This window comes from Pteropus alecto, unplaced genomic scaffold, assembly GCF_000325575.1.
Source record: "Pteropus alecto unplaced genomic scaffold, ASM32557v1 scaffold7, whole genome shotgun sequence".
In the NCBI taxonomy this organism is placed as follows: Eukaryota; Metazoa; Chordata; class Mammalia; order Chiroptera; family Pteropodidae; genus Pteropus; species Pteropus alecto.
In genome coordinates, this window is record NW_006494614.1 from 54525305 (window position 1) to 54550901 (window position 25597).

The 25597-nt window shown below is 35.2% G+C and overlaps 1 pseudogene; it reads left to right on the forward strand.

Annotated features, from left to right (window-relative positions):
- The first annotated feature begins 24196 nt into the window (after positions 1-24196).
- On the forward strand, positions 24197-24311 carry LOC112474828 (annotated as a pseudogene).
- Positions 24312-25597: the final 1286 nt, after the last annotated feature.

Sequence of the window (25597 nt, forward strand, 5' to 3'; positions counted from 1 at the left end):
ATCCTCTCTCAATAATGGGCCAGTATGGAGTTGCTAGTAAGGAGGAAAAGCATACGGCCAGACAATAAGATAATATATCACAATTTTTTAAATGCCTCATCACCACCTATATGTCACACTAATATATTAAACCAGGTTAGATATTTGTTTGGGGCACCAAAGTGCATAACTCAGTAAAATTTCTAAGTATCCCATAGGCATCACAAACTCAAGTCCAAATCTAAACTCACCACTTTCTTTCCTTATCTCACCTCAGTTCTTCTCCTTATTCCATTCTCCTCCAAATCTGCTTTTCCTTATCTTTGTAAAGGGCACCATCATCCACACTTTCACCTAAAATTTGACCCCTTGCTTTTCATAACCAATCCTTTATCATAGGCACTGAATATTCTTTAATATATTGTCTATATGTTTCTTAAGTCTCTCATTTCCTTTTCATTCCTTCTGCCATTGGTTTTGTTGAGGCTCTCATTACTTTCAAATGATCACTGCAATCAACAGTCTCCAAACAGTCCTCTCTAATTCCAGTCTCAATGAACTGACCATTTACTCAATCATCAAATATTTATTAAATTCCTATATGTGCTAAGTTCTTAATGTATAATGGTAAGCAAGGCAGGCATGGTTCTCACTCTTCTAGAGCTTATAATCTTCAGAGAAAGAGAGTTAAACTATTGATAGCACAAAGTGTGGCAAATGTTATGATTCATTCATCTAAAAAATACTATGGAGCATCTAAATGTAGGTGAAGGCACTGTACTAGTCCCTAAGAATATAGTGGTGAAGTATAGACCAGGATTCTGCTCTCAGGCAGAACATTCATGTTAAAAAAAAAAAAAAAAAAGGATAATTCAAATAGTGGAAGGTGCTATTAAAAATATAATAAATAGTGATATGATAAAGAATGAGTGGGAAATATGAGGAAGCCTAGGCAGTTTGGTGGTTAGAGAAGGCTTTTCTGATTTGAGCTAAGACCAGAATAAGAAGAAGGAACCAGCCATGAAAAAATCCAGAGGCAGAGTATACTTTGCAGGAAAAAGAGTCAGTGTAAAAGCCCTCAGGGACAAGGTGAGGCACATTGACTAAGAAAGTAATAGGAGCTGAAGTCAAAGGCTAAGTAAAGACTATATCATATAAAGCTTTGCAGAACATGGTAAAAGATTTCAATTTTATCCTAAGTGTAATGGAAGTCCACTGGAAAGTTTAAAGCAAGAAAATGACCTCATCAAATTTGCATTTTTAAAGTCTTCTGTGTGAAAATGGATTCCAGGAACAAAAGTAGAATTAGGTAGCCACTAAGGCAACTATGAAAGCAATCCAAACCTGGAACCACAATAGCAGCAATGGAATATGCAATAAGTGTAAATATATTCAAGGTATATTTAGTACAGTCAGTGAGACTTGATGTGGGGGTAAGGAGAAAGAGGAAACAAAGATGGCTCGTCAGAGTTTAGCATGAGAATCCTGGGTGTATAGTGGTGCCATTAACTGGGATGAGGAAGTTAAAATAAGAAAAGGTTTCTGAGGGATATAGCAAAAGAGAAATCAAGAGTTTTCTTTTGGACAGATTAAGTTGTTAGGTGAAGTACAGTGATATAATAGCATAAAATTGGAACGAATAATATAAACTGATGCTACCAGGAAAGTTTTCCAATAGAAAAAAAAAAAAAAAAAAAACCTTAAATGTTTTGAACAAAGAAAAGCAGAATGGGGAAAAAATCTCCATAATACTGTTCATATATTCTTTATAAAATACAAATTGGACTAGATAATTCTCCTGCTTAAGATCCACCACTGGGTTTTGATCAACTACAGCAGTGTCTCTGAATACCCCTTAACACGTCAATCTCTTTCATCAGAGTATGAGTTCCTTTAGGGCAGGATTCATTGTTGTTCATTTAGAATTTTGGATAATAACTAGAAAATAGTACTTGTTACAGAGAACATAAAGCATACTCATGTTTAAATGGGCGAACTCGCTGTGTAATCATTCAGTTACTTTGTCTCTGAGCCTCATTTTCCTCAATTATAAAAGGCAGACTTTCATTCAAATAACTTTCAACTTTAATAGACTATGATTAAAATTTCTCTATGATATGTGGACACATTAAGCCTGAAAGTCAGAAGCAATCAATTAGAATTCTAATCTAGACTTACGTGAGCCTTAAATATACTACAGTGAATACCTGTTTCCTCATGTGTGAAATGAAAATTAAAATATTGCTCCTCTTCATATAAAATCTCAGTAACGATACAAACCATATTTAAATGTCAAATGATTAGGATAGTAAGCAAAATTCTGTAAATGAGGGATTTTTTTCTAAAATGATTTGTGGTAAGAGATGAGGCTCGTTGCCTGCTAAATTATGCCTTACTGCATTTTGAAAGGATATGTTCATAACTAATGATTTCTCCTTGTTTCATCTTTTATCAAGCTGTTCTTTTGTGTGTGAATCATAGGACAAAGTGTGCCCTAATTTTTTCAGGTTAATATGTATTTATGAAATATAACTTACCTATAACCTCTTCTAGCTCTTTGAATTTATTTTACCAACCTACTCTATTTTTTAAATCATTGTATCAAATCTCCAATTTTTAAATACCTACCAATGGAAAAGTGTGATTTGATTGAGAAGCAACCTCTCAAGAACTTATCTTCCATTACACAATATTCACCTTCTACCTCAATTTGTTTTTACAGTGGAAAATATTTTACCTCAATTTAAAAATTGCCAATAGTGAAAATCTTTTAGAAACACAAAAGCATTTGATGAAACATAATTAAACATAATTGAAACATACGAAATATAATTTAAGTAATCTAAAAATATAAACTGAAAAAAATACTGAAACAGTGAATGGGGCTGGGGTGCCAGCACTAGTAGGAAGTATGCTTAACCAACATTTACAGCTATAGCTACACAAGAAGAAAATTAATCTTAGTGGAACTACTCTATTTCTAAAAGCCAGCATGTCAAGAGCTGAAAAAAATCAATTTCTTTCCAGGATAATATGGCCTTTTAAGTTCTAGAGACATTTTGGCAGAAACTGGCTACATGCTCACCAAATCTGTTACCTCTCTTTCCTCATAATACAGTTAGATCCATTACCAAGCTTCCTTTGGAGTTATATGCAGCCAGATGACTGAATTGTGGCTAGTAGAATATGGATGAAGCTTCTTTTCCATAAGGTAATGGACGGCCCCCTCAAAAGCTGCCCCCACCTCTTCGCCTCACCATAACTAGAGTTAAATCCTAGCATAACCCAGATAATGACTTGTCAGGCCTGGTAAGGAGGAAAGAGACTATTTATCTAAACAATTATAAAAATTAGCTGGCATATACTAATAGGAACCAAGCAAGTACACGTGGGATTAGATTCTGAGGGTATTTGATAAGAGGGCTGAACTGTCAGAGTAGGCAAGCAAGAATTCATTAATTTGGAGACACTCAGACATGGGCTTTAATGCCTTAACCAAGACCTTCCTCCAGGAATGAGGCAAACTTTCTGAAGCCTTGGCATGTGGCAGCCTGAGAAAAACAATAATAACCCTCAATGAAGAAGAAATGCCTGTGCTCCCCTGGAAGATAATAGAGGGAAGAACAAAGAGGTTAAGAGAAGTAGGCATGCTAGAATGAATACATTTCAAAAGGCCAGAGGATCCAGAATTACATTCTAAATAAAGGCCCAGAAGACACATCAGTCACCAAGGCCATCAGGAATGTTCTAGTAATAGGGACACCAACATCAATAAGAAATCAGTAGTGGCTGTTCTCTGCCAGTCTGAGATGATGGAAGGGCAGATGATCACAGAGTTGGCAAAGTGAGAGCATTTCACTGCCAGAAGCCCAGGCTGCAATTACTGTAATGAGCAGCATTGTCAGAGGAACAGCCAAGGTGCTTGACACATGGGGAGTTTTGGTGGTGGTTAATAGAGCATGGTGTCCACAGGGGCAGAAGAGAGTAGCAGCCAATAAGGGTGCTGCTAAACATCGAAAATCACAAAAAGCAAGAATAGAGGAGCAAGAGGCTGAAAGTGTCTGCCTCAATAAAAAAAGCCATAATCTTTTACTCAGCTCTCAGACCTGAGCCAATTTTGGGATCCAAACCCATTAGCTGAAGAGATAACTCAAAGTAACACACCATCTTAAGGCTTTTGTATTTGCTATTCTCTTTAATTGGAATACTCTTCTCCCAGGCATTTACTTGCTTGCTGCCTCCTCTTTTAGGTCTTAGCTCAAAGGTTACCTTTTTAGTGAGACTTTCCCAAACTATGCTATTTTAAATTGTAATGCTCTCTCACCCTGGTACACTCTCTCTCCCCCTTCCTGTTTTATTCTCTATAGCTCTTATCACCATATGACATTTTATATATTTTAGTGATTTGTTCTATTGCCTCTTTTACCCACTGAAACTCAAGTTCTGTGAGAAATTTTATGTGCATGCTGTTCACTGTGCCTAAAACAGTGCCTGATCATCATGTATATAAGAGGTGCTCAAAAAAAATTTCTTGAATGAGTAAATTCAGAGAAGTTTGACTACAAATAAAATCTGAGGAGTCATCAGTCTTTAGGTAGAATCTTAACTCATGAAAACATAAGTGATCAGCTGGGGAAAGTGTAGAGGGAAGAGAGCACCAAGACCCAAGGACTTCATCAATATTTGGAAACGGAGGAGAAAAATAGGAATCTGCCCAGGAGACTAAAAAGAGGCCTATGGGACTGGAGAAAGTCCAGGAAAATCTATAATATTAGAAATCAAGAAAAGAAAGTGTTTGAGGAAACTGGAAGTTTTCAACCTTGTGAATGTTGCTCAATGCACAAATTAGGTGAGGACCCAAAAAAAGCATTAGATTTGGCAACACAGAGCTTATTAAGTGCAGTTCTTACTGAGAAGGAAAGTATCTTTCTACTAAGTGTATTAGAAGCATACTTATGTAAAATCAAAGCCAGTGGCTCCTGTATCCCTTTCCACCAGCTTTTTCATGCAGGTCAAATCATAGATCTTTTCCAGAAAATCACCTCTTGCCTACCATCTCTTTCGGGATTAGAGCACACCAGTAGCACAGTTTCCTCACAATATAACGGTTCTATATCGCACATGGATGAGATTTCACAATGTTCAATTCCTAGTGAAAGGCCCAGAGTGTGTGGGATATCAGAAAGTATCACTACTAAGATAAATCAAGTGTGCTTTCTACACAGAAAGAATAATTCCTGTGCTAAGGAAAGTAAACCCCTGTATCTGAAGAGTGACCTGGAATTTGAGTCACCTGGAGTGGCGCTTTTTAGACGTCCTTCTTGAAAGTGTAGAAATATCTGAGAGAGCCAGAGGGGCAACAATAGAGACCACCGGAAGGAAGGCAGCCTTTGTATACAGTTTATGCTTTCTACATTCCTAAATCCATGCTTCATGACACTTAACAAATAAACAAATCATGGAGTAAAATAAAATATAAAAAAAGAAAAAAGATTAAATTACAGAAATTCAATGTTTAGGAAAAACAATGAACTAGAAAAAGTGAAAGTGAATTCAAAAAATAATGTTGGCAAAATAAAATAAGAACTAGACATGAGTGTTTTTTAATCAAAAGTCAAAATATTTTAAATAAGGAGATGCAGAAAAAACAGACACAATAAATCAAATTTAACCTAAAGGAGATTAAAAGTTTAGAATCCAACTAAATAAAAATTTTAAACATAAAGTTAACAAAAATAAAATATTAACAGTAATAAAGAAAATAAAATTCACAAAATAAAAAATAGTGAAAATCAATAGAAATTCAGATTGAGGAGATTAAAATGCTATAAAATTAAGAACAAAATATAACTATGAAAATAAAATGAATTAGGGAGTAGAATTTAAAACAAAAACCAATGTCACCCCAGTAAATTTAATTAAAAAAAAATAAAACATTAAAAACAAAAATAAACAAAGGACAGAAAAGAACAGAAAAAAGAAATCATAAATCCAGTGAATAAACGTACACTAAAACAATGATGGAACAACCTGTACAAATTTCCCCACCAAACTCTGTACTTGGTATGTATTAAATAGCACGTTGTTGAGAAATTCAGTGTCCGGAAAGATTCTATGTAATGGGTGCACTGTATCCATTCTACAATTGAGCAAAGATATTAAACAATTTGCGCAAAGCCACATACATGCCTGCTGATTTTCAAATCTATCCCTTTCAACATAACTTATGGCTTTGTGTTTTAAACAATCATTTATCTCTTAAGTAAAAGAAAAAATGTTATCTTATAAACCATCTTACTCTAAATTTTATCGGTTTGAAAAATAAAATCTTGGTATAGTGCCTTGAGTTAAAGTGAGACACACAAAATCTTTGAGAACACTTAAGGATCTTTTAACTCCATTAGGCATTTCAAGTCTGACAGTTAACATACCTCCACAAAATGCACAATCTACTGCAATCATGCTAATAGATGAAATCCAAAATAAGCTCTATTAATTAACACAAGATATTACAGTGCTAATTGTTAACTTTGAAGGAAATAGTTTTGTTATATATTTCTAAGGGAAATTGGTAGAATTTTACTTTTGAAACTACAAAATGTTGCTCATACTCTTAAAAAGGTTAAAAATACTTATGAGATAATAAAAATATACTGTTTTGAGAGCCTCATAAAAATTCATTAAATAATCAGTTATAATAGCTTCCATTTATTTAGTAAATATTATTAAGTGTTCTAGGTACAAAAATATCTTATTTAATCCTCATTCCGACTCTGAGACGTAGAATTCTGTTTTCACATTTTACAGTTTTATAAAGCTTAAATATTATAAATGAATCATACAGCATGAGTAGTACAACCACAATGCAAACTCAGATGGTTCTAACGCCCATGCTATCTCCACTGTGTCCTAATTGGAATCACGTTAGAAAAGATATTATTCAATGGCACCTTTGTGTATATGTGTATTCTTTTTTATTTAATTCACTTTTTTTAAGAGTTTAAGGTTCATAGGAAAAAATGAAAGAAATGCAGGTATAAGAATTTTCCACATCTCTCTTAAACCCACATATGCATATTTCCCCCCATTATTGCAATCCCCCACCAGAGTGGCACATTTGTTAATATTTAAGAACCCACATTACACATCATAATCACCTAAAGTCTATTGTTTACATTACTATCCATGCTTGCTGTTGTACATTCTATGGATTTGGACAAATGTATGACATGTATTTATCATATGGTATCATACAGATTGTTTACACTATGCTAAGTATATATTGTTTTCCTAACAGAATATAATTTTTAAATGAAAAACTTCTTGAATTTTTATATTTTTATTTTTTTCAATTATAGTTGACATATAATATGTTAGTTTCAGGTGCACAACACAGTGATTAGACATTTATGAAACTTATTAAATGATCACCCCAATAAACCCAATACCCACCTGACACCATACATAGTTATTACAATACTATGACTATATTTCCTATGCTATACTCTACATCCCCATAACTATTTTGTAACTACCAATTTGTACCTCTTAATCCCGTGTTTCACCCATATCCCAATCTAACAACCATCAAAATGCTCTCTTATCTATGAGCTTGTTTCTGTTGTTTATCTTGTTCTCTAGATTCCACATATGACATTTATCTTTCTGTCTGATTTACTCCACCAACCACAATACCCTCTAGGCCCATCCATGTTGTTGCAGATGACAAGATTTGATTCTTTTTTATGGCTGAATAATTTTCCATTGTGTATATATACCACCTCTTTTTTATCCATTCATCCTTTGATGGACACCTAGGATGCCTCTAAATCTTGGCTACTGTAAATACTGCAGAAATGAACATATAGATTCACATGTTCCTTCAAAGTAGTGTTTTGGGTTTCTTCAGATAAATACCCAGAAGTGGGATAACTGGGTCCTTCTTTGTCTCTTGTTATAGCCTTTGTTTTAAAGTCTATTTAGTCTGTTATAATTATTGCTACCCCAGCTTTTTGTTTGTTTCCATTTTTATAAAACATTTTTTTCATCTCTTTATTTTCAGTCTGCATGTGTCTTTCGATCTAAAATGAGTCTTTTGTAGTCAGCATATGTAAGGGTCTTATTTTCTTAACCATTTAGCCACCGTATCTTTTGATTGGAGTATTTAATCCATTTACATTTAAAGTAATTGTTGATAGATATGCAGTTATTGCCATTTTATTCATATTTATTATCTTTTTTTCCCTTCTTAAAGAAGTCCTTCTAACATTTCCTGTACATTGGCTTGATGATGATGAATTTCTTTAGCCTCTTCTTATCTGGGAAGCTCTTTATCTGTCCTTGGATTCTAAATAGTAGCTTTGCTAGGTAGGGTAATCTTGGTTGTAGGTCCTTGCCTTTCATCACTTTGAATATTTCCTGCCAATCCCTTCTGTACTGCAAAGCTTCTGTTGAGAAATCAGCTGACAGTCTTCTAGGAGCTCCTTTGTAGGTAACTGCTTTTCTCTTGCAGGCTTTAAGATTCTTTGTCTCTAAACTACAATATTTTAATGATGCTGTATCTTGGTGTGGGCCTCTTTGGATTCATCTCATTTGGGACTCTCTGCACTTCCTGGGCCTGTGTGTCTGTTTCTTTCACCAGGTTTAAGAAGTTTTCAGTCATTACTTCTTGGAATAGGTTTGCAATTCCTTACTCTCTCTCTTCTCTTGCTGGTATCCCTATATACTAATGTTGTTACACTATATGTTGTCCCAGAGGTCTCTTAAACTATCTTCATTTTTTTGGATTTTTTCTTATTGCTCTTCTGATCGGGTGTTTTCTGCTACCTTATCTCACAGAAAAATCGCTGTTTTGATCCTTTGCTTAATCTAATCTACTGTTAATTCTTCCTAAAGTATTCTTCATTTTGGTTATCGTATTCTTAATTTGATTGGTTCTTTTATGTTTTCTATCTCCACTTTTATGTTTTCTATCTGTTTGTTAAAGTTCTCACTGAGTTCCTCTATTCTTCCCCTAAGTTCACTGAGCATCCTTACAAGTGTTTTGAACTCTGCATCTGGTAGATTGCTCACCTCTATTTTGCTTACTTCTTTTTTTCTGGGGCTTGTTCTGTTCTACTACTTAGAACATGTTTCTTTGACTCCCCATTTTGGCTGCCTGCTAATGTTTGTTTCTATGTATTAGGTAGGGGTGCTATGTCTCCCAGTCTTAGTAGAGTGGCCTTATGTAGTAGGTGTGCTGTGGGGCCCAGTGGCACAGTCTTCCATAGATTGATTGTGAGAACTGGCCATGACCAGTCAAGAAACTATTGTGCAGGGGATGACCCTACAGAGCAAGATATGCTTTGGCAGGGCTCTGGTGCCTTCCCTGTCTGCCCTTTGGATGTGTCATCCTCAGATGTGACCCCAGGTGGTACTCTAGCTGAGACTGAGGCTGGGTACCAGGCATGTAGGCCAGGACCTCATAAGAGGGGCCCCAACATAGGACAAGTTTAGCTGCAGCCTGTGCCCTACCCAGGGCCACTTGGCATGGGCCACCAAGCAATCTACAGATGGCCAACATTCACACTAGTCTTAGAAGTGCCTCAAGAGGCCAAGCCACAAACAGGCCATCTGCCCCTAGCGCTAGGGCTTAGGGCTGCTCAGCAAGAGGTACAGGGCACACAGTGGCCAGATCAAGTTTGTTTAGATTTTGTGAACCTTTGAGAGATTTTAGGAAAGTTTGCATCATGAGCCAAGACAGGCCATGTATGTGGAAAAACCACTGGAAGCAGCTTGGGTGGGCCTGCACTTGGGAAGGGTGGGGTCTCAGGGAATCACCAGAGCAGGGAGACCAGTGTTAGCCAGGTTGATGGAGACTCAGATATGGCACCTGCCTGGGTCTGTAAGCCAAGGGGCTGGGGGAGCAACAAAGAAACAATGTCCTCCACCAGCATTTCTGTCTGAGAGAAAGCTTCCCCTCCAGCCCTCTCCCTGAAGCCAGACAACTCAGTTCCTCCCCAGGTGTCCTTGGTGCCTTTTAAGCTGCTGCTCCAGTGCTGGAGCTCAGAATGAGTCCATCAGTGAGTAAGTCTGCACACGAGCCCTTTAAGAAGAATGTCTGTGACTCCCTCAGCCCTCTGATTCACTCAGCCACAATCTCTGCTGGTTTTCATAGCCAGAAGTTGTGGGGACTTCTCTTCCTAGCACTGGAACCCTGGGCCAGGACCCCTCACTCTTCCAAGGCAACCTCTGCTGCCGAGATTCCTCCCGATTCTCAACTGCCACACTCGAGTGTGGGACCAGCCCATTTTGCATCTCCTCCCCTTCTACCAATCTCAAGGTGGCCTCTTCTATGTGTCCCCAGTTGTAGGACTTCTGTTCAGCTAGAATTCAGATGACTCCCAATGATGGCTATTCTGTAGTTTAGTTGTAATTTTGATGTGGTTGTGAGAGGGGGCAAGCACTGTATTTATCTAATCTGCCATCTTGACCAGAATCTCCCTGAAAACTTTTTTTAAAACTTTTATATTAAAGAAAAAATATATATTCTGCCATGTTAAGAAAACCTTTTAGTCTAATGAATCATGACAATTTTACATTATTTAGAAAGAGGAAGGACACAACAGAATGTGCATTGGTTTTATAAAAAGTCAAATTGTAATTATTAATAGGTAGCTGTTCCACTTAATCTTTTATGTGTAACTAAATTGGCTTCTAAATTTAACTATTCATATGAGAAATTTGCCCCTTTGTTTTTGTATTTCAAGTCATTTGATTTTACTTGATTTGGCTAAGTAAAATGGCTACAATTTTGACTACATATTGATTAGGTGAAATAAAAAAGTAAATGGCTAAAATCAGACTTGGTTATCTCAAAAGCTGGAAGATCATCTTAAACTATCAACACTTTAAGGGGAAGAAATCCCACTAACTGACAGAGTCTTAGCTGCTATCAAATCTTTTAAAGTTTACTATGTCCTTACCTCAAAAGTAACCCTGGAAATTTTATAACCATACTTTAATCAAAATACTATTACTTCATGCTTTGTCTCCTCATATCCCAGTTAACCCTATAGAGAAGTTTTAATCTGCCATCCAATTGACTACTTGCCTAATAATTCCTACAACTATCATTTTAAGTGTTCAAACTTCTCTCATCCTGATAACTTAATTCTGTCTCTTTCATTCAACAAATACTAAGCTCTAGAAACTATGATAGACTCCAGAAATACAATGATGAACAACGTATTTGTTATGGGCTGAATTGTGTCCCCCTCTAAAATTCTTATTTTAAAGTCTTAATACCCAGTACCTCAAAATCTGACTGTATTTGCAGATAAAGCTTGAAAATTTGAAGCTTAAAGTTTCCCACACAAAACTATAAACATGGTTAAATCCCAAAAATTAGAGAATCTCTGGGAATTTAATCTTGGAAGTTTAACTGAAACTACAGTTGTATATCAATAAAAATGGGGAAGAGAGAAGAATAATTTTGAGATAAACAGAAAAGTAATCATTTCCCAAACTAATATCAACCTTCTTCTTACAAATGTTTTCCCAAATCTAATAATTCTAGGAATTCTTTTAACTTGTAGGCAGCATGGAGCAATGGACAAATCATGAATCTTAAGGAAAAATAAATTTTCTGTATGACCCTGAGCAAGTTACTGAGCATTTCTTGACTCAATTCCTAATATGAAAATTAAGACACTCATAGTGAGAATCAAATTAAATCAAAATTAAAGCAATTTGTACACTTGGAAGCAGGTCACAAAGATGAGGTATAATTTTTTTGACTTATCAACTTAAAAAAAAAAAAACCTATGAGAAAAGAATATCAATGAATTTCTAATCTAAGTTATAATATTGACAAGGAGCAACATCAAATTTCCCAGTTTCTAGAAAATATTCTTTTTGAAAACACTATATTCAGTATTCTGGAATTTCCTCAATTTCTTTGAAATTTCAAGTGATGGGTAGAGGCTCTGAGACCAGATTTGGCATAAAAAAGGTTAAAAAAATAAAATTAAATAAATTAAAAAAAGAAAAACTTAGGCACCACAAATCTGCCCTGTCGTTCATGAGGCTGAAATAATAGACCCAGATAAAGCCAGCTGCAAACTTCATAGGAAACAGTGTTTCTCTCAAGTACATGCTGTAGCTGTAAAGGGTCATAATAACTCCTTTTTGGAATGACTACTGCTTTATTATTCACTGAGAAACTTTGTACTCTAAAATCATAAATGATCAGGGACTTGCTTTTGAAATTATATCAGTAAGAATGAAATACCTCACACTTTCCTGGAGGACCTGTCACTTTGACACAGATAAGCAGCTTCTATTTAAGACCCAGGCAAATAGCTTCAGATAAGGAAAGGGTTTGGAAGACACAATATTCCGAATGTATTTTAACTTTATTGCTTTCAAGAAAACAGGTCCATAAGTTCACATCAACATCTACACTTAAACCATTTATACACAGCCTTACTCTTTTCTCTCCTTTTAGCCTATCAAACACCATTACATTTACAGTAGTTCCCATTTTTCATTCCTAATTGTGTTCTTCCCTCTCGCTTGCTGTCTCATCAAACTGAAGGAGCTGATTTATCTTAATCCTATGTTTACTCTGTTTGCTTTCTCTTTCAATATCTTGTCTGTCCACTTTATTTCCCTTTTTCCTATTTATTGAGTTTATTCTGTCTTTTTCTAACTTTCTAAATTGGATTATTGGCCCATTAATTTCCTTTTCTTTTCTAATACATTTATTTATTTACTTATTTGCTTTTTTATTTATTTTGGCTGCATTTTCTGTGCTTCCTGAAACAGAAAATTACATCTTTCATCAATTCTGGAAAATTCTTATCCAGGTCTCGCAAATTGCTTCACCACGTTATTTATAGTCTCTTCTTTCAGAATTCCAATGAGAAATGTCATATCTTCTTATTCTTACCTCATGTCTCTTAACTTCTTTCATGTTTTTCATCTCTTTATATCTGCAACTCCATCTTCTTTTCCATTATCTTATTTCAATGTTCAATTATTTCCATTTTATTTGTAATTTTCATCTTTAGAAGTTCTATTTTGTTTTTCGTATTTCCTAACCTGTCTCATTTTTTTATTGTATCTTGTTTCTTTCTTAGAGAGTCCGTTCATTATTTAAACATTTAAATATTATCTGAACACCTTAAAAATATTTTCTCCTGAGTCTCACTCATGGTGACATATTTCTCATGTATTTTGTAATTTGTATTCTCAATTTATGTTTCATTGAAGTCTTTTCTGAGGAAACACTGTGAGGCCTGGATTGAAGTTAAATTCAATAAAAAATGATAGGCATTTGCTTTTGCCGATCACCCCAGAGGGCTGTCAAACTGGAACTATTTAGTTTTTTTTCTCAGCTATAGATTGTTCCGACCACAAAAATGACACAAATTCTAACCTGAAAGTGATGTGAGGGTAGGCCTTTGTGGTTATGAATTCTCAAGGCAGATATTCCTATTGCTTTTACTCAGAGTCCAGGCCAACATACAATTTGCCTGGTTATCTTTCTTAGATGACAAGGAGATACATTTTTTTTTTCAACTCTACCCTTATATTAATCATAGAGTTAAATTCAGATTTATGTGGGTTCTCAGTGAGACCTTTCCACCTGTATGAGTGCAAGGATTTTCTCCGGCATCTGTGGTCATTAAAACTGGATTACAAAAATCAGTAAATGCCCTCAGGGACAGCCATCATATAAGGAACCACCTACAACTCTGATTTCTAACTTCTCTTCTTTGTCTTCCCCCCACCTCACCTTCCCCTGGGGATTTCCCTTGCTTACTTGTGAGCTCGCTTGTGCATTTAAAATTATAGTTGCTATCACATACTCGTAGGTGTTTTAAACAAGGTTTTGTTTTGTTTAGTTGGTTTTTTTCCAGGACATTTTACGTGCAATTTTGTTGGTAATGGAACTCAATTTATTCTTCAGCTTACTCCAATCTGGCTTTTTGTCCCATCAGGACATTGAAACTACTCCCACAAAAGGTCAAACTTATTTATTGTTTTCCATGAGTCTTATTTTATTTGGGCTTTCAGAAACTTTCAAAGGAGTTGAACTCTCTTTCCTTCCTTTCATTTTTTTGGCTTTCATAAAACTAACTCCATCCCCAAACTCCATAATCTGTTCTCTTTCTACTCTTGTTTTTCTTTGTGTGGCTCCTTTGCCTTCTCTTCTTCCTCCATATTTCTAAATATTGGAGCTGCTCAGAACTTGTTTCTAATCCTCTCTTCACTCTACACTTTCTTTCTAGGAAATCTTAACCACTTCCCTGGCTTTAAATAGTATCTATATACTGACAACTCCCAGATGTGTATCATCAACCCAAAATTATCTTTTAGGTGCCAAATCCACTATCCAACTACCTACATGACACCTTCACCTGTACCTCCCGCAGGCATCTCACACTTCATCTTCCAATCTAACCCAGATCTACAAACAACACATCTATCAGTCTAGTTATTCTTACCAGAAGTCTACTGATCGGCCGTCATAACTTCTTTAACTTCTCTACTACTAACCCACAAATAACCCATTATTGAATTTCATAAATACTACCTAAAATATCTACCTCGAATCTATCCATTTCTCTCCATCTCTACCACCAGACCAAGACACCATCATCTCTTACACTACAACAGATATCTGATTTCACTGTTCACTCAGTAACCACCACCCACCTACCCAATCCACAACAGCCAGAGTGATCTTAAAATTTTAAACAAGATCATATCATTGTCTTGCTTATAGGCTTGTTAATGCCCATAAGGTAAATGTGTGTGTGTGTGTGTGTGTGTGTGTGTGTATATATGTGTGTGTATATGTATATGTATATATATATGTGTGTGTGTATATGTATATGTATACATATATACATATATGTATATATATACACATATATATACATGTATATATATACATATATGTATGTGTATATATACATGTACACGTACATATATATAAGGCATAAAAGAGAGGCCTTACTTATTTAGCCTTGCCTACTTCATTAGGCTCATTATTAAACATCAGCCACAATGGCTTTCGTTCAAGTATACAAGCCCACCAAACTTTTCCAGATCTTGACACTTTAACATTTTCTATTCTGCCTAGAATACTCTTTCTATCACTCTGAATGGTTCTGATTCTGATTCTGATTCTGGCTCCACTACTTGCTTCTATTTATAACTTCCTATACTCTTTTTGAATCCTCTCAGCCTCAATTTCCATACTTGTTAAATGAGGACAGTTAAATTACATAACTCATAGAATTATTACAGATTAAAATAATGTGTACATAGTGCACTACATACTGGGCACGCAGTAAGCACCTAATACATTTTTAGGTTTTAAATTTTGTTTCTATGTTTTTCTGCAGTAGAAACTGAGAACAGCTGGTTTTAATTCCTTTTATATCATACAAATTCATTTTATGTTCTTGCATGTTGGGCAACCCATATTTTTTATTTTATAAAATCATCCCTCACTTTTCAAAATTTTGATCAATTTGCCTTATCTCTGCTCCAATTTCTTCAAAATTGTTCTATTAGAACAGGGGTCCCAAACCCCCAGGCCAAGGACTGGTACTGATCTGTGGCCTGTTAGGAACCAGGCCACACAGCAGAAGGTGAGTGGCAGGCAAGCAAGCAAAGCTTCATCTGTATTTACAGCCACTCCCCAACACTAGCATCACAACCTCAACTCTACCTCAGATCATCAGGCATTAGATTCTCATAGGTGCACCAGTCTCTGGTGCCAAAATAGTTGGACACTGCTGTATTAGAAGATCCTAAAAAGAAGCTCCAGTGCCTTTTCTTTATAGAGAATCTTGCAAGTTAAGTTCCTGCTTCTAAGAACTAAGAACATGACTAGGTATGTTATAATTCATGTTTATTTGTGAGGTTTGTTACTGTTGATACTAGTGGTAAATTTATTTGGGGGGGGAGGTCGGAATTAATAATTTCATTTGTTTTCAGTTTTGGCTATATTGTTTTGCTCTATTTTAACTTTTGGTGGTGCTTATTTATTGGTCTTTACTAGAAAATGAGTAATTTTTAAAAGAACCACCGCAAATATATTTTCCTTTTAGCATCTTCTATCTCTAAACTTTACTATTTTTTAGAAACAGCACTTATTTTAGTTGGACTCGGGTTCCTATGAAAGTTATACACACTAGAAAACCTAGCATATATAAAGACAGAAAGGCTGTAAAATAGATCTATATTAAGGTCATTCCTCCTTACTTGATGTAAAACAACCTTCCTGCCATTTTTCCTCTCTTGAAGTTTAATATATACTCCATTTAAATATGTCAGGATGCTTGCCAAAATGAATAAAAGAAAATATAGTTGAGGGGAAAAATAGATTTTTCAGGTGTATTGACAATTGTGACGAAACTTATTTTTACAAGGAAAAATAAGACATGATATTAGGTAAAAAATAGCTTAACAGTTTCCTGGGTGATGTCTATTACACCCTGAAATCTGAGTATGCTGCCGTGCTTGGAGTCCATATCATAGCAAGGCTGTCAAAGTGGGAGAAGTCCTTGAGCACCTGAGACCGAGGAGGCCAAAGATGGGAGGGGCTCAGCCATTTTTAATGGTCTTATTGTGTTTAATTAGACCAGAGAGAATATTCCCTGATTTTTATCTACAATATATCTACTATCTTCACATTTCCAAGCCATACTCAGTCTCAGAAAGGTGATGGAAACTCCCAAGAAGATATGTCAGTATGGCATGTGATAAACTCCCTATTATGCACTGAATATTTGTGTCCTCCAAAAATTCAAATGTTGAAGCCCTAACCCCAAGCAGGACTGTATTTGGAGATGGAGCTTCTAAGGTAGAAATTAAAGTTAAATGAGGACATAAAGGTAGAGCCCTTAATCCTAAGAATAGAATTACTGTCCTTATAAGAAGAAATACTAAAGAGCTTGTTCTCTCTCTTCATGCACACACACAAAAAAAGAAGTTATGTGAGCACACAGCAAGAAGGCAGCTGTATGCAACCCAGAAGCAGAGCCTTAACCACACACCAACTCTGCTGGCACCTTAATCTTGGACTTCTGGACTCTGGAACTGTGAGCAAATAAATTTCTGTTGCTTCAGCCAACCAGGCTATGGCATTTTGTTTATGGTAGCCCTGGCAGACTAATACATTCTCCTCAAAATGAAGGAATCTGTTTTATCTTTCTTTGCATCTCCAAGAGTAAAGCATTCAGTAACTGCTAGTTAAATTAAATTAAAAGTTGAGTTATCCTTCCCCTCCTCTTTTGGTGTTCCTATCACACAACATTTCAACTATTATTAACATTTATTCAATTAGTCAACATTATCACATCTTTCATAATAATTTTCTCCCATGTTTTTCTCTTACTAGACTATGAAAAAGGGAAGAAATTGTGCCTTACTTAGCCTTATATTGTCCCAGAGTTAAGCGCGACATAGTGGCAGCTTTCTCTAGGCTACTCTCTCTTGCCACTTAGGTGCTTTCAAAGGGTTACCTCAAAAGCATCACCTAGACACCTCCCCATCCACTCAGCTGCTGGCAAGATGTCAGTTTTCCTACTCGCTAAATGGAGAGGATATGGCCCATCTCCCAGGGCAAGAACAGCATGGCTATTTGTCCCTGCTCTGTCCTGGACTGTTCACCAGGACACAGTGCTCTGAGGTGCAGTCCCTGGCTAAGCCTGGTTTTGAGACCCCCAAAGTATTTATCCCGTTGGTAGTAACCAGTCTCCTGTGGGCCATGTGTGATATGTTGGAGGTTTCCTCAATTAAGATTGTCAGGATGATAAAATGGATTCAGAATGTTCTTCAGAAGTCAAAAAAAAAAAAAAAAAAACCCCAAAAAACAAAAAAAAACTACTACCCAAATCCATTCCTGGTTTATTTGGCTTTTTTTTTGTTTTTTCGGTCTGCTAAAATATTCACTTTATCTTAGACTGCCTTGCAGGGAGGGGAGCCTCGTGACTGTGACTCAGTTCCGGACAATGGACACAAAGAAAGATTTTGTTTTCCTCATTTAATGCTGCCAATGATCATTTTCCTTATTTCTTGAACTTCTAGCCTGCAGTTTGCATGTGAGGCAGGAATAGTAGCTATATTTTGCTATCATGAGATGACAGGCATGAATAGAAAAGCTGCATGTTATGACATGTGGAATGGAAAAATAAGAGGAAGCTGGGAAATTGATGAAATAATGGAGTCACTGCACCAATCCCGGACTGCCTTTCTCTGGACCTCTTATATTGAAAGAAGGAAAAAATAATTTTTTCATCAAGCATAATGTTGATGTCTGTTACTTGCAGGTGAATGTAAATCCTAACTGACACAGTAGGGGTTCAATAATTGTTTTTAAATTGAACTGAGAGGATATGGACAGTATTGCCAAAGTTAATGGGGAAAATATTCAAGTTAGATAAGTCTATCATATTCAAAATTTTGAGTTGGAATGAATCATGCTACAGAGGTAAGAATAAAAAAACAATCTAGATGATCTATGAAACACCTAAGATTGGATATATTCTTTATTTCATATGAAAGTAATCAGTCAAAAATAACTGCAGACTGATTAAAAATGAAAATTCAGTCAGAGAAAAAAATAAGAAATACTGTGTTTTTCTTGAATATTCCTCAGAATTTTGAAGTATAACAGATTATGTCTATGGAAATAGAAAGCATCAGAAGATTCATGATATATTAATATACCATGCAAGGTTAAGGACAGATTAAAGGAAGATAATAGAAATGACTAATGTGTAGGGTAGATATATATATATAGTGTGTGTGTGTGTGTGTGTGTGTGTGTGTGTGTGTGTGTGTGTGTATGTATGTATGAAGAATCCCCAGATATTGGTATTGAGTGCATGAGAGAACTACACCAGAGACAGAGTGACAATGGAGAGCACTTGAGCATATGTGTGTGTGTGTGTGTGTGTGTGTGTGTGTGTGTGTGTGTGTGTGTGTGTGTGTGTGTATGTATGAAGAATCCCCAGATATTGGTATTGAGTGCATGAGAGAACTACACCAGAGACAGAGTGACAATGGAGAGCACTTGAGCATATAACGATAATAGTACAATTATCTTGGTACTTACTGTAAGGCAAGCACTATAGTATGTATTTAATATACTATCTTATTCAAGTCTCAAAATAAAGCTTTGAGATTTTAGATTTGTACCTATTTTTCAGGTATGGAAACAGTCTTAGGTGCATGAGAGAACTACACCAGAGACAGAGTGACAATGGAGAGCACTTGAGCATATAACGATAATAGTACAATTATCTTGGTACTTACTGTAAGGCAAGCACTATAGTATGTATTTAATATACTATCTTATTCAAGTCTCAAAATAAAGCTTTGAGATTTTAGATTTGTACCTATTTTTCAGGTATGGAAACAGTCTTAGAGAAGTGAACAAAATAACTTATTAAAGAATTCACAGAGCAGAATTCAAAACTCTGTCCTCTGTTATTCTCATCACCCTGAGTATGTCACACCTTCTGGTGCCCAAAACAAAGTACTTAGTCTTAGACACTCATGCTACTACATCTGCTACAACAGGTTAAGAGGCAGAATCATTTAGCTGAATAAGCTGTAGACTCAATTTAAATCCTGGCATCATAGCTTACTACTTCTGAGACCTAGGGCAAGTTTATTTATTCTTCTGATCTCAGATCTTTCTTAGCTAAAATAGTGATTAATAATGCCCACCTTGCCTACCTTGCACAACTGTAAATGTGTTTGTATATGCTAAGTAATTTTTTTAAAGATAAAGGATAATTATCAGAAGACAAAAACAGAGTGATAATTGGTAGTTCTCTGCAGCATTTGCGCAATAAGTTCCTCTGGACAGAAAGTATTTGTTCTACTTAATGTTGAAAAATTAATTTCATTGAGTTATAATGCTATGGTAAGATTATAAGCACAAGTACAAAGGGTAAGTCTCCCTCAATCCCAAAAAGAGATTTATATTGGCACTAAGACACTGCAACCAGTATTCACTGTGACATTTCTATGGCAATTTAAAAGCAAAACATCACATATATACATCCCTTCATTCCTACATTTATCCATTTCTCAAATTATATATGTGCATATAAACCAAAGTACATACACATCATATGTACATAGAGAAAGAGAGAGAAAAAGAGACAGAGGATTCAGATAGTTGCATTAAATGTATTAGTTGCCAGATATACAGAGGTGAACAAAATAGTCCCTGCCTTCCCATACCTTACAGTTATTAAAGTATAATGATGGTACAGAGCTTGCTTGTGTATATGTATGTGTGTATATATATATAGATAGATTCTTTTAAAGTATATATAAATTCTTTTAAAGAATATCTTTAAAAAATCTTATATCTTTAGAAAATCTTATATTTATTTTTCCTTCACTATTCAATATACATTTATTGAGTGTGCATATTTTTTTCACCTCAGTAAATGGATCCTCAATTCTTCCAATTGGGCAAAACAAGAAACATAAAATTATTAACTTTTCTCTTTCCCCACATTCAATCATTCAGCAAAACTAGAAACATAAAATTATTAACTTTTCTCTTTCTCCCACATTCAATCATTCAGCAAATCCTATTAGCCCTTCTTTCTAAATGTAGCTCAAAAATGACAGCTTCTTACCACCTCTACCCCACTATCTTGGTAAAAGAGGCTACCATCTTTCACTTGAGTAATTTCGATAGCTACATTACTGGTCTCCCTGATCCTACCCCTTCTCCAACTCATCTCACCCTCCAGCCCCTTGTCATGACAACAAGAGCAAGCAATCAGACACCAGGCCTTTTGGAACAGTTTTTATTGAGGGACTTTTATAGTGAAAGGAGTAGTAGCTTGTTTGAGTTTCCCTTTGCCTATTAAATCAGAGGTAATGAACCAGGATCCAATAAGACTGGACATCAAACTACAGCCATTGAGTTGTACAGCTTTTAAGCTACCTAATTAGGGAAGCAACAATCTCTACTCTGGTATGATCACAGAGAGATCAAACTATGTAATTATGTCACGGCAAAAACTTGGCCTTCAACCCTCTTTCACCACATTGGCATTCTTTAGCTGGGAAAACAGCAGCCTCTCCTCCAGGGTTTAGGGTATCAGACTTGTAGTTATTATTTGATGTGGTAGACTAGTAAGCTATTATGCCACCTCAGTATTCTACCAGGATTGATTAAGTATTTGGTGTCTATGGAGTGCTAAAAGGAGTCATCTTCTCTCTAGGAGGTCAGGTTGAAGGAAATCTTGAACTAAATCTTGAATTGAACATGATAATTCTACCAGTTATCCATCTGTATAAACACATTCTTAATAGAACAATAAAAGTGACCCATTTAAATTTAAAGTCAGATAATGCCACTCCTCTATTCCAAGTCTCCAGTGGTTTCCACATCAGTTGGAGTAAAATTCAAAGCCCTTACTTTAGCCTACGAAGCTCTACAAAATCTGTCTATCCTCCTAATACCTGTTTAGCCTCATTCTAACCATTCTGCCCATCACTAGCTCCCCCTCCAGCCACAATGTCACTCCAATACTCTCATCAAGTTTTTTATTTGCTATTTCTTCTGCCTGCAACGTTTTCTCCCCAGATAGCCACAAGTTAGGAAAAGTGTCTCCAATGAGAAATCATAAAGATATGAAAACCAAATTAAACTACCTTTTTTTTGTAGAAATCCCCAATCCAACAACTTAACATAAAAAACTAATCGTGGCCCAGTAATATCTCCTAAGCACTTGGAAGAAGCAAAAGCAAAACCATTTTGGATAAAACTTCTTATAAGCTAGGCTACATGGGATTTCCACAAAATGGGAATAAAGAGTTCCACTGAAGATGTTATCATCAAAAAAAATGAGTGTTTTCATGTTTCTACATGGTTAGGGATTTCTGAGCAAATTTTACCAAACTCTGAGTTAGACAGATGACAAGCCTTAGAAGTTAAATGATCACTGATTAGATAGTGAGAGAAGTCCTGAGAGGTTTTTTTTTTTTTTTAACCTTCCTAGAATAATGTGTTTAGATTTCAAAGGGAGATGAGACACAGAGACATTCCAGGCATTGTAAGCCCAGAGATAGTTGAGCAGTCTTATCTTCTCCTTACAGACATGTATTTACATTCCAAAGAATAAAAACCCCAAAACTTTCCCTTTCTCTTCTCTTTCTTCTTGTTTACATTAGGGAGATTAGGTTTCTCTCCCTCTCTCTGTTAAAACCATTCTTTATAAACTTACCAGATTCATAATTTCAGGGTTCCTCTCCAGTATAGACATCAGTATACACAGAGTGACTTTGGCTCTCATCACATTACCATAGAAGGAGGAAAAAATTGGGACAATGAAAACTAATGCAGTTATTAATATAAGAAATAATAGCCTTCATGTCTGCTCCAGAAATCTCATGTTTACATTCATGATAATATAAGTAAACTTAGATTTTTAAAACTTGTCATTTAAAATCTAAATTCACAAAACACATAGGAAAATCATGGACCATGAAAGATAGCAGACACATCAATTAGGAGGATGAAAATCCTGGAAACTTGGAAAATGAGAACATAAAGACTATAAAATAACAGGATTTAACCTGACTAAAAAGATAAAAGAAGTTATAAAATCATAAGGAAGAAACAAGGCAGCATTTAAAAAAGGGCAAATTTCTTTATTTTAAAAAGAAATAAAGAAATTATAGATATGAAAAAATAGTCACTGATATTAACTCAATGAACTCAATGGCTTTGGTTATAAAACTGATTAGACAACACTGAGGGAAGCACTAAGGAAGAGAATAGAAAACATTTAAGATTCTTATCCAGAATGCAATACAGAGAGATTATCAGATGAAAAAGAACAGAGAAAGGTTAAGAGATATGAAGATTAGAATAATCAAGTCCTACACATGTCTAAGAGAAGTCAAAACCTGGCAAGGACAACTAAGAAAAAAATAAATCTACAAACCAATATCTCTGATAAATATAGGTGCAGAAATCCTGAACGACATGCTAGGAAATCGAATACAATGATACATTAAAAAAATAATGCATCACGATCAAGTGGGGTTCATTCCAGGGGTACAAGAATGGTTCAACTTACACAAATTGATCAATGTGATAAAGCACATAAACAAAATTGAGGATAAAAATCATATGATTGTATCAATAGATGCAGAAAAAGCAACTGACAAGATTCAATATTCACTTACAAATAAAACACTCAATAAAATGGACATAGAAGGAAAGTATCTCAACATAATAAAGACCATATATAACAAACCCTCAGCAAATATCATAATGATCAAAAGTTTTTCTAAGGTCAGGAGCAAAACAAGGATGCCCACATTCACCACTATTATTCAACATAATACTGGAAGTCCTAGTCAGCATAATCAGACAAGAGAAAAAAATTAAAAGAATCGAATTTAGGAATAAAGAAGTTAAATTGTCACATTTTCAGATGACGTGATTTTATATAAAAAAATCCTAAAGACTCCACCCAACAAAAAAAACCTATTAGAAATAACAAACAAATACACTAAAGTTGCAAGATACAAAATTATTGTACAAAAATCTATTGCATTTCTATATATTGACAATGAAATTTCAGAAAAATACATTTAAAAGTTTCGTTTGCAATTGCAACAAGAATAAAATACGTAGGAATAAACTAAAAAATGTGAAGGATCTATACACTGAAAACTATATGACGTTATTGAAAGAAATTTAAGAAGACACAAAGAAATGGAAAGATGTTTCATGTTCATGGAATGGATTGGAAGAATCAACATAGTTAGAATGGCCATATTACCTAAAGCAATATACAAATTTAATGCAATCCCCAACAAAATTCCAGTGACATTTTTCAAAGAAATACAACAAAAGAATTATCAAATTTGTATGGAGCCACAAAAGACCCTGAATAGTCAAATCAATCCTGAGAAAAAAGAACAAAGCTGGAGACTCTTCAATAAATGGTCCTAGGAAAATTGGAAAGCCACATGCTAAATGATGAAACTAGACTACTATTTGACAGCATACACAAGAATTAACTCAAAATGGATCAAAGATCTAAGTATAATATCTAAAATGAAAAATATATAGAAGAAAACATACTTACAGACCTTGTCTCAGAGAGGCTTTTATGAGTTGACCCCAAAGGCAAGAGAAGTAAAAGCAAAAATAAATGGATGGGTCTATGGCCATGCCACCCTGAACAAGCCCGATCCCATCTGATCTCGGAAGCTAAGCAGGGTTAGGCATGGTTAGTACTTGGGAGACCAGCTAGGAAGACCAGGTGCTATAGGCATAAAAAAATAAATAAACAAAAAATAAGGGATTGTAAACTGACAAGGTCCTTGTAATCTGTGAGGTCAACCAAGGGTTGCCTCGCATTAAATAAATAAATAAATAAATAAATAAATAAATAAATAAATAAATAAATAAAGGGATGATATCACACTAAAAAGCTTCTACTCAGCAAAAGAAACCATCAATAAAACAGAAAAGCAAACTATGAATAGAAGAAGATATTTGCAAACAATATCTCCAATAATGGGCTAATTTCTTAAATAGACTTGTACAACTAAAAAACAGAAACAAAAATAAATCCAATTAAAAACTGGGAAGAGGACCTGAACAGACATTTCTCTTAAGGAGATACACAAATGGCCAACGGATATATGAAAAGATTATCAACTTTACTAGCTATGAGGGAAATACAGATCAAAACCACAATGAAATACCACCTCATGCCTGTTAGAATAGCTTTTATCAATAAGACAATAAATAACCAGTGTTGGAGAAGAGGTGGAGAAAAGAGAACCCTCACACACTGCTGGTGGGCATGTAAACTGGTACAGCCACTATGGGAGACAGTATAGAGTTTCCTCAAAAAAATCAAGAATAGAGCTATCATATGACCCAGCAATCCCTCTTCTGGGCATCTACTCAAAAAATTTGAAAAACATTTATTCATAAAGATATATGTACCTCCATTCTTTGCAGCATCATTCACGGTGGCCAAGATGTGGAAACAACTAAAATGTCCTTCAATGGATGATTAGACAAAGAAGATATGGTACAATATATACAATGGAATACTACTCAGTCATAAGAAAAGATGAAATACTGTCATTTGCAACAACATGGATGAATCTTGACAGTATTATGCTAAGTGAAGTAAGTCAGACATAAAAAAAACACAAGAACCATATAATTTCACTCAAATGTGTGATATAAAACAGAAAGCAACAACAACAAAAACCCATTGACAAAGACAACAGTATGGTGGTTATCAGAGGGGAAAAGTGTGAAAGGAGTCATATGTGGTTAGAGAAGGAGACTAGACTTTGGATGGTGAGCACACAGTGCAATATACAGATGATGTATTATAGAATCGTACACTTGAAACTTATATAATATTATTAAACAATGTCATCTCAATAAGTTAATTAAAAAAAAACAAAAAAGAGAGAGAAGTCCCAGAAAACAAATATAACAATGTGGGAAAGGCAATACTCACTGAGCTACAGATAGAAGTTTTTCAAGAACTGATGAGAAGACATGATTTTTTTTTTCATGTTGATTAAGCAC